Consider the following 10,962-nt stretch of genomic DNA (forward strand, 5'->3'; position numbering starts at 1 on the left):
TGTTAGTTGCGTGTCATCCGAGGGTGGCAATTAGTTGCATGTGTTTGGTTGGGTGCCAGCTCCCGGGGCGCCAGACCTCAGTGCGAAAGCCACTGTTTGTCATGAATTAGTCTTTAAATAAAAGCAAGTTTTTAAAATGGAGCATGCTAATTCGGGTTTTGCTAACCCCTTCTGAAGAAGGCTTGGCCTGTTCGGTGCCAGCTGGCTGAGTTGGCATTCAGCAACAAACTGGGTCCCTACCAAAAATTACATCGCTCCCCCTCCCCGATTGAGGGCAAAATGGCAGCAAGGAGCCGGTTGGCACTGAGAAGCTAGGTGGACAAGCCGCAGGGACAGCACAGCCATCGGGCGATGGAAAGAAATTGAACTGCCATGGTATTCCCACTTCTCTCCACCTTAGGGAGGAAACTCTGCCCCTGTCTTTCCCCAATCGCGCCGTCCTCTTCCACCCATTCAGTGACTTTCTACATAAAAGGCTTCCTCATCCAATTGCTTATACACTGCACCTTTTATACTCTTCCAAGTCATACTTAAGGGATTATCACTGCGGCTTTTAACTTCACCCAGAAAGAGCTGAATGAGCGTGAATGGGGCGGAAGAGTCTTCAGTGAGAAAGTGTCCCCCACCCCAAAATGCTCACAAAACCTCTAATCACGATATAAGAATGCTACCCTGTTTTTGGTGGTGGCTGGCTACAAATGTGCAGTTACCAATTACTGTACATATAGGCAGTGATGACAAGGAGTCAGGTCCACACACAACTCCTGGTGAGAGAATGTGATGCACAAACCATTCCAGTCCGGGCCTTTTTAACACGCGCTTTTTGCAAGGAAGAAAGAGCAATCCCACCAACTACCGTTTTGGTTCTTGAAACTCAGCACTTTGGACAAGAAGCGCTAACTGGAGGAGTTGTTTTCTTACACTTTCCAGTTAGATAATCTGATCATGAAAAATGGTAACTGTGATGCAGTCAAGGATTAGGAACTGGAGCTCTCCCATTTATTTATTTATTTCAGTTTGCTTCACAAGCATCCCTTTGTCTCCAAATAGGATTGCTTGGTATTGGGAGAGGAACTTTGTACATAGGCAAGACACTAAATAATTTAAAGGAGTTTTACATTTGTCCTGAAGATTCAGGAAAGATGAAGGGTTTTCCTCATATCATGAGGCTGTATGTAGTAGATTGCTAAGAAATATGAATCTGCCTGGTTACTAATAGTATACATTCAATTTCCTAGAGTAAATTTTTTTTCTCCTTTAACCTATTTATTTGATGCTGTTACTTCTGTTCTTCTGAAAGAAGCCCATTAAGTTTACTAATAAACTGACACCCATTTTCCACCAGATCTGTCCAGAAAGCTTTCTTGACAGGATAGAATTTTTATTTTTTACACATGTTGAGACAAAATTAAGGATGAAGAATATTTTGAATACTTGAGTACTGTAAATAGTGTAAAGAGGGATTATATTTTTTCAAGGCAACACATTTTGCAGTTTCTTTAAATGCTTATTTAATATTTTGGGTCTTGCCAGGACAATGTGTTGCTTTCGCGAATAAGAGCCGATAATGAGCCCGTGCAGCCTTTAATTTATGATGTATCTGACAGCAATGTGGTGGATCTGATATGGGATGCATGTGATTATGTCTGCAAGCTGAAAATAAGCCAGCTGGTATTTGTTCTGAAAACGTTCTGAGAACACCCTCCTGTTAATGGCCCATGGCTTGATCCAGCATCTGGTAAACTAATATATTGTCATTTTTACCATGAAAGTCAGCACAAATCATTAATGATTCTGCAGCCATTTACATACATTCTTCTCTTGTCAGAATATACCAATTACCATGAAATTATTCCTATTAGTGACATGATTGGATGATAGTAACCTGACTGTAACTTGTTGGCAGAAATTCTCTCATAATGACAATAATGAACTGTACACTTGAATCCTTGCTGGGCTCTCTTAAACAGGAAGGTTGGATATTATATGTTTCTAACACCTTATGAACAAAACTTCTTAATGACTGTGTGCGTTGGAGGAAATGTGCTATTTTGCAAATTTGTTTCAATGTTGGAACTTTACATTTTTAATTTGTAGAGCAAAGGTATCATGATTTGCCATTAAAAACTGTTTGGGGAACATGTTGCGATATGCATACATTTAGATCATCGCCAATATACAGAGCTTACTGGTATGATGCTCTCCTGATAGACAATATCTGAATTTCTTTCTTTTCTTAAAAAAAAAAAAAGCCATAGGGTGTATGTGTACTCACTCGAGAGAGATAGTAAGAGACAAAGAGAGAGAGAAAGTGAAAAATCATCCCCCAGGGAAATGGCCTTGCCACAATTCCTTCTCCTGTATTCTTTTAGAATTTTGGGTACACATGAACGCATGCCTGACCTGATTTTCAAGCCACCAGATCTAGGATTTGAACCATGGAGTTGGCCATGTGGGATCCAGTGCCTTAACCACCATGTTACCTTATGGCTCACATCTAAATTTCTTTCTTTCTTTCTTTCTTTCTTCTCCTCCTTCTTTCTTTCTTTTTTTTTGAGAGGTTTTCACTATAGGGAGCGTGTGCTCGCCAGACAGACAGAGAGAGACATAGAGACAGAAAGCGAGAAAGCACCCCCCAGAGGAGATGGTCACACCACAATCCCTTCTCCTCCATTCTCCTCTAGGGATCTTGGGCACGCACGCACACGTGCCCGGCGTGCGTTTTAAGCCACCGGGTCCAGGACGCGAACTGTAGTCGACTACGTGGGAGCCCAGTGACATAGCCATTACACTAACTGCTGGTTCCCACATCTAAATTTCTTAATGAAATAGTCCACACATAGTTATCATCAAAGAATGGAATGATACCATCAGTGCTAGTGACTTAAAAAATACACAGTGCCCAGTACTGCCATGAGATTGATAAATTAGTTTTCATTTCTGTCTTGCCTGCTCATGATATCAGACTCAGGCTAAACTCTAGCTGAAGCCACATCTTTTTTTGACTTGTTCTCTGACCAATCGTTCTTCCTTATCTCCTTACAGCTTTCTTTAGAAGCCACAGCTTTGATCAATTAGTTGCACAAGAATGCCCATCTTAGGGTCTTCTTTTAGAGCATCTGATTTAAGATACTTTCTTCCCTGTTTGACTCTCCCTAGTTCTCCAATCCTGTTGTCTGGGGTTCTTTCCCTGAATAAACTACCTTTGTTTAAACTCTGCTATCTAACACACAGCATGGGAATTGTGTAGGGACCCTAGGCTTAGACAATAAATAATATCAATGTGTTTTGAGGTTCCACTCTGTGCTGCTAGTTGGATTAAGTGTGCATGATTTGTGCGTAGTGCCCTATTAGGGAGAAGTAATTGGATTGTCAGAAAAGTCATGACCCATTTTTGTGTAGAAAAGTATAGAAAAATACATCATGACTTTCCCAATGACTCAATAGATTTAGAAAGGATTAGGCACCATAAGATTATATTAAAAGGAATGATGAAGATAATAAATGTAGAAATTGTTTATAATTGTAGGCCACATACCTTTGCCTAAGTATTTAAAAGTTAATATTCAGCTAATAAATTGACAAATGTTTGTTATTCTTCTGTCATGAAAATGTAAGTTTTTAAGGAAAAATTTTTTATTATTACTGTTTTTAAGTTTTTTGCTATAGGACACATACCCTTGCTGAAGAGGAAAGACAGAGACACAGAGAGAGGGAAAGTGAGAAATCACTCCCTGGAGGATTGGTGATGCTGCAGTTTCTTCTCCACTCTCCTCTTGGAATTTTGGGCATACATGCACATGTGCCCTAAGGACTTTTCAAGCCACTGAGATTCATACCATGCATCTTTCTTTCTGTCTCTCTGTCTGTCTCTAGCAAGTGCATGAGCCCGCTAGCAAAACTAGAAAAAAAAAATATGTATACTGACAGGTATGACCTAATCAGAGGTCTATGAATTAAGACTCTGGGTCCAAATCTAGACACCCTTATTTACTTGCTCGTTTATCTATGATTCCTTTTGTGCTACAGTGTCAGAGATGAGTACCCCAAATGTTTACTATCTGGTCTTTTGCAGAAATTTTTTGCTAGCTCCAGACCTAAAGAATTAAAACATGAACTGCATTTATGATGCAATTCAATACGTACAATTTGAGTATGTTTTCATCAACATATAAATAATAAAAATGATAAAAATTAAAATGATTTTAAAATGTTTTCAAATAAGTTATATTTCTTATATAATACTCAAAATTACCTATTACAAATAAAAATCACAGGACAAGCAGATGATGTTGCAATTATGTCGCTATACTTCCACATGGCCGACGGTGGTTCAAGCCCTGGACCCGGTGGCTTCAAACTGTCTGGACATGTGTGCGTGAATGCTCAAGATTTCAGGAGGAGAATGGAGAAGGGATCATGGCATGGCCATCCCTCCTGGAAGGTGATTTCTCACTTTCCCTCTCACTGTGTCTGTCTCTCCCTCCACTCCAACCCAGCATACACACACTAAGGCAAGAACCTCTTAAAAAAAAAAAAATGTAAAGAAAAAGAAAATCACAAAGCAGGACATTTTAACTAATATAAAAAATTTAAATCAAATATATTTAAATGTAACTGACTTTTTTGACATCTTAATTAAATGTTATTAAATATTTTTATAAAATATTTAATATTTGATTTTTGATTTTTATATTTGATTTTGTCTAGTTGATAACATACAGAACTGATATTGGATTTCATTTTATGTTGAAACGTACATATTATCAAAATAAAGAACAATGTGAATTATTTAATATTATAAAATGTGAATAAGCCACTGTGCAGAGCAGTTGTGAATGCTGCCTGAATTTGTGAGACCTCTGGAACTATGAAATGGAACCACCAGATTCTGATGAAAGAAAATAGATATTCAGCACTACTGGGAACTGTGATTTCTTTATGCAAGAATCTGTTGTTGTCCAAGAAGGACAAGTTAATTTCTCTTTTTCTTGTTTAAGCCTTTCTACTACTCAAACACTGCCCATACCATAAAGCAGTGTGCAGCTTTATGCTTCCTCCATCTGAAGTTTTGTGGTTCTACAACCCCTTGTTAATATTCAGGCTCGGCCACTTTTCATTCAATGACTTTGGGCACCAAAGATGTAGAGAGGCATCTTTCTAGGACACATACGTTATTTGGCACGAGTTTCTGCTTATGCCTACGAAAGGCAAGCACAAAATCCTGAACCACAGAGGCCTCAGTCTATTTCCTAATCGCTTTCCGGGGGGGACATGTTTTTGATATGGAGACCACTGTGAAAGGTGGAGCTTAGGATATGAGGTAATAGTAATTCAATACATAATGCGCAAACTATAGAAATGCAAGGAGGAAGAAATGTAAGAGTAGAGGATTTTAATCTCTAGATCTATTTTAAAAATCAAGTAGATAAAAATAATCTGAATAAAATATTTGATGAAGGTAAACTAGACAATATATATCTAAATTTAGACCCTGTAGCACAGAATAGATTTCTTTTCTCATGGGCCTTTTGAAAAAACTTTCCTATGTGGCCTTTGTAGGTTACAAAGAAATCACAGGAAATTCTAGGAATCTTGAAATACTGAAGTCTCCATTACCTAATTACTCTGCAATAAATTAGAAACTAGTTACATCAAAACCTCAAAATCGGACATTTGATAACTCTTTGATAAGTTACTCTTCATTCAAAGAAAACTTTCAGGCCTAACTTGGAAAATATCTGGACATTATTGAAAATAACAATATAACATATGTAATTTTATGGACTACAGCTAAAACTGTGCTTAGGAAAAAATATATAGCCTTTAAAATCTTTATAAAAATAAAAAAGAATGAAAATAAAGGAATTAAGCGTCTGACTTAAAAATAGCCAAATAAAAAAGAATCCAAAAGATTAGATAATAAAGATAAAAATTAGAAATTAAGTTTTTTAATTTAAAAACATCTCCAGTAAATACATAAACCTAAATGCTGATACTTTGAAAATGCTGCTGAACAGTGAAACAGTCCATTTACTAACCTTACCCATAAAAAGGAAGAGAGCACAAAACCACAAAATTAGAGAAAAAAACTACAGCTAAAGAAAAACAAAAATAATTAAAGAAGAACCTTTACAAAATGTTTTCCAAGTAATGGGAATCTTAATGAAATGAGTTTTTATTATTTTTTATTTTTATTTATTTATTTTTTTAAGAGGTTTTCACTATAGGAGGCATGCACTTGCTAGAGAGACAGAGAGAGACAGAGAGACAGAAAGCGAGAAATCACCCCCCCCCGGGGGGGATGGCCACGCCACAATCCCTTCTCCATTCTCTTCTCAGGATTCTGGGCATGCACACACACGCGCTTGGCGTGAGTTGAAGCCACCGGGTCCGGGACTCAAACCGTGGTCGACTACATGGGAGTCCAGCGACATAGCTATTACGCTAACTGCTGGTCCCGAAATGGGTTTTTATACAGGTAAATAAAATAAGTTATCTGGGGCTAGCAGGTGGCATGGTGGTTAAGGCACTGAACACTCCTACATGGCTGACCATAGTTTGAGTCCCAGACCTGATGGCTTGCTTTCTCACTTTCCTTCTCTCTCTCTCTCATTTTCTGGTCAAATTAAGATAAACGAATGAATAAATAAAAATAAATATATATTTTTAAAAAGTTACCCAAGAAGAAAAATATCTTTAACAACATTAGAAAAATCTGAGGAACTTATCAGAGATCTTAGAAAAGACCCTCCGGGTGCTATTTCTGTGAGTTGGACTCCTGTGGCATTGCAATCATGGTGCATTGCAATTGTGTGTTGTTCAGAAACTTAGTGCACTAAAACGCTCGGAAGGAAAAGACTGTGAAATCCTTGTACCTGTGGGTATTTCCATAACTGATGAAAATGGTAAAATTATAGGAGAACTCCATAAAGAGGAAGACAGAATTTTGGTAGCTGAAGGAGGTCTTGATGGTAAATTGTTTACAAATTTTTTACCATTGAAAGGCCAGAAATAAATAATTCACCTTGATCTAAAACTTAGAGCTGATAGAGGCATAGGTGGATTCCCAAATGCTGGAAAATCCTCTTTGCTGAGTCAAGTTTCTCATGCAAAACCTGAAATTACAGATTATGCATTTATAACATTGAAGGCTGAACTTGGAAGGGTTATGTACAATTATTTCAAACAGACATCAATAACTGATCTTCCAGGTTTAATAGGAGTACGTATGAACAAAGAATGGGCCACAAATTCCTTAAGCATGTCAAAAGAATTAGACAACTCCTTTTTGTTGCTGATATTTCTGGATTTCAGTTTTCTTCACAAACTCAATATAGAACTGCTTTTGAAACTATGTACTGCTTACAAAAGAGTTGGAGTTGTACAAAGAGGAGCTTCAAACAAAACCTTCACTCCTGGCAGTTAATAGCCTAGGATAAACCTCATCCACTGTTGAAGCAACTCTAGAATCCTAAAGATTTTCTGCATTTATTTGAACAAAACATGATTCCAGAGAAGATCATAGAGTTCCAACATACCATCCCCATCTCTGCAATTACTGGAAAAGTAATTGAACAATGAACTGTGTAAGAGAATCAGTCACTGGATGAACACACCATCCAGGAAAATGATGCGCGTATCATAAGAAACAGTTGTTTAATTTACAGATTTCCAATACAATATCTTACAGTAGACCACCATCAAAGCATGCTGTTAACAGTTCTAAAACAGATATAATTTAACTCTATTAAAAATGGTACTGATAGAGACCAGCAGTTGGTGTAGTGGCTATGTCACTGGACTCCTACATAGTCAACCGCAGTTTGAGTCCTGGACCCGGTGGCTTAAACTCACGCCAGGAGCATGTGTGTGCGTGCCCAAGATCCCGAGAGAAGAACGGAGGAGTAGGGATTGCTGCATGGCCATCACTCGTGGGGCGATTTCTCGCTTTCTGTCTCTCTCTTTCTGGCGAGCACACACGCCCTATAGCAAAAACCTCTGGAAAAAAAAATGGTGCTGATAGAATACTATTTGACCCTAAAAGAAAAAGAAGGAAAGGCTGCCGTTCAGTACAACATGGATGAAGCTGGAAGTCATTACACTAAGTGAATAAGTGATGCAGTGAAAGACAAATACTGTATAATGTCGTATGTGGCAGCCAAAAACCTTGAACTCATATAAGCACAGAGGAGGATGGTGATTGGGAGCAAGGGTGATTTGGGAGATGTTAGTCAAAGAATACAAAATTCCAGGTAATAAGAGAAATAAATATTGAGATCTATTGGATTGTCAGAAAAGTCATGATGTATTTTTGCATAGAAAAACAGGAAAATATAACATGACTTTACCAGTGGCTCATTCTTACACAGTTTGGTGTCTATAGTTATTAACAATCTATTTATTATATTTTGAAAATTGTTAAGAGAGTAGATTTTAAGTATTCTCACCACAAAAAAATAGTATGTGAGGTAATGCATGTGTTAAATAGCTTGATTGAACCATTCCATAATGTATACATATTTCAAAACATGTTGTATAAATATATATAATTTTTATGTGTTCATAAATGATACTGACATAATCTTAAAAACTTTTCTACAAAAGAAAAGAAAAGAAAAAAACCCTCAGGTCTGGGACCAGCAGCAGTTGGTGTAATAGTTGCATAGCTGGACTCCCACATAATCAACCACATTTCAAGTTCTGGACCTGGTGGCTTAAAACTCATGCTGGGTACATGTGCGTGCATGCCCAAAATACCAAGAATAGAATGGAAGAGAGGGATTGTGGTGTGGCCATCCTCCACTCCCCCCCCCCGTGGGGGATTTCTTGCTTTCTGTCTCTCTGTCTCTGTCTCTCTGGTGAACGCACACACCCTTTAGCAAAAATCTCTCTTTAAAAAAAAAACAACAGAACAAAACAAAAAAACTCAGGTCAGTATGCTTTCAGAGACAAATTATTTTGAAATTTGAAGGAACAGATAATGATTATACTATTTAAAATGGAAATCAGTAAAAATTAATTTTATATCTGTATAACGTAATACTATTATCACAGTTATGGGACAATCTTTAAAATAAAGAGGTGGGCTAACAGGCGATTTGGTGGGTAAGGCACTGGATCCCACATATCTAACTCCACAGTTCAAATCCTGGACCTGATGACCTGAAATACATGCTGGGTACGTGTATGTGTATACATAGTCAAAATCCTGAGAGACGGGAGGAGAAAGGATTATGGCATGGCCATCCCCACTAGGGAATGATTTCTCACTTTCTCTTTCTCTATATCTTTCTGTCTCTCTCCAGTGAGTGCACATGCCTTATGGCAACAAATAAATAAATAATAAAATTAATTCATTAAAATAAACTAAAAAGAAAAAAATTATGATGAAGAGCATCATGTCTGTTATAACACCATGTGAGTAAATATGTGTACGCTTGTGTGCAATATATAGAGAGAAATACAAAAATAACTCATAACAAAGATTGCCCGTCGGGAAGGGGTGAGACAACAGGAAAACAGGTAGGAGGCAGATACTCTTCAGTTTATGCCCTTTTAACTTTTTTTGCATTTGCTACTTTTGACATGTATTGCATAGTTAAAGAATTATAAAACAAAACTGTACCACAAATGAAGAAAACTGCCAGTGTGTTTTTATGAAGCCAACACAACACAGACACCAAAGTCTGACAAAAATAAATAAATAATAAAAAAACACATAAAACTGAAAACTGTAAGTCAATCACATTATGAAAATTTAAATGAACAGTCAGTAAACTTAATTCATCAGTACTTACCCTATCAGAAAGAGTGCTTGTTCCCAGCAAGTAAAGGTATCTTACTCAGAGGCCGTAGATTAATACTCCTGTAGTCTTCACTGTATCCTGAACTGCTCCTCAGGCGACAGGTCTGTGAACTGTTGATCCCTCTGTAACTAGCTGTATGGCTATTTGCTGCATTTGAGAGAATCTGAAATGCTGTTAATTCTAAGATGTCCTGATTTTAGAAATGTTGAAATATGAAAAGCTATTTATCTGAGCATAAACAAAATACAGTGTCCATCCATCCATTCATCTCTTTTCCTTCCTTTTCTTCTTCTTCACATCTATATACTATCTAATCTATCATCAATCTCTCTAGAATGTATATCTAGAGTGCATACACTACTGAAAATCTAAGATATATTCTTAAATGAAAAAAAAAAGTCAGCACACTTTACTATAATTTGTGTATTTTTTTTTCTTTGAAAAAAATTGTTTAATTGCCAGAGGGCACACATGCATAGGTGAGCACACACAAGAGAGAGGGAGAGAGAACACTCCCCGATGGAGTGTGGTCACGCCACATTCCCCTCTCCATCTCTCCATCCCATTGGGATTTTGTGCAAGCACACACGCACACACCTCTGACATGCTTATCAAGCCACCAGAGAGCTGAGATTTAAACCCTGGTCAGCTATGTGGGGTCTGGCCTGAGGGAATCTTATATTTTCTAAAAAGAATATTTAAATAGGTACATAGTATTTATGTGTGTATTGTTCATATTGAAGGATTTATAGAAAACTATGCAAATCACCTTTGAAAGAAAAACTGAGGGAGGGAAGTAAAAAAGGGAGGCTTTTCTTTTCTAGGATTCTGTATTATTTGAATTTTCTCATTTTTATTCTACTTTATTCTACCCTCACCTTCATTTTGAAACATCCACAGGAATTGTAATAAGGAAATATGGCCATTTGTGCCATTATGCTTTGTTGTAGCAGTAGGTACTGATGCCTTGCCCAGGGTTTCTACCACTTTTGAGTCCTCCCCCAATTTCTATATGTTTCCCTTCTAATGGCTTCCTCTACAATGATCTTTGCAGGACCAACTGGGGCTGCTCTCTTCATTAAGTTGGCTGAGAGCTGGAAGTGCTTAGGGGTTTATGAAGCCCCTGGGCAGCCTTTGCTAAAGATTAGTTTAT

At 37.5% G+C, this 10,962-nt stretch overlaps 1 pseudogene; it reads left to right on the forward strand.

The window, feature by feature from the left end:
• Positions 1-577: 577 nt before the first annotated feature.
• On the forward strand, positions 578-7,745 carry LOC102469920 (GTP-binding protein 10-like; annotated as a pseudogene).
• Positions 7,746-10,962: the final 3,217 nt, after the last annotated feature.

Source organism: Tupaia chinensis, unplaced genomic scaffold (genome assembly GCF_000334495.1).
Source record: "Tupaia chinensis unplaced genomic scaffold, TupChi_1.0 Scaffold000569_1, whole genome shotgun sequence".
Classification (NCBI taxonomy): Eukaryota; Metazoa; Chordata; class Mammalia; order Scandentia; family Tupaiidae; genus Tupaia; species Tupaia belangeri.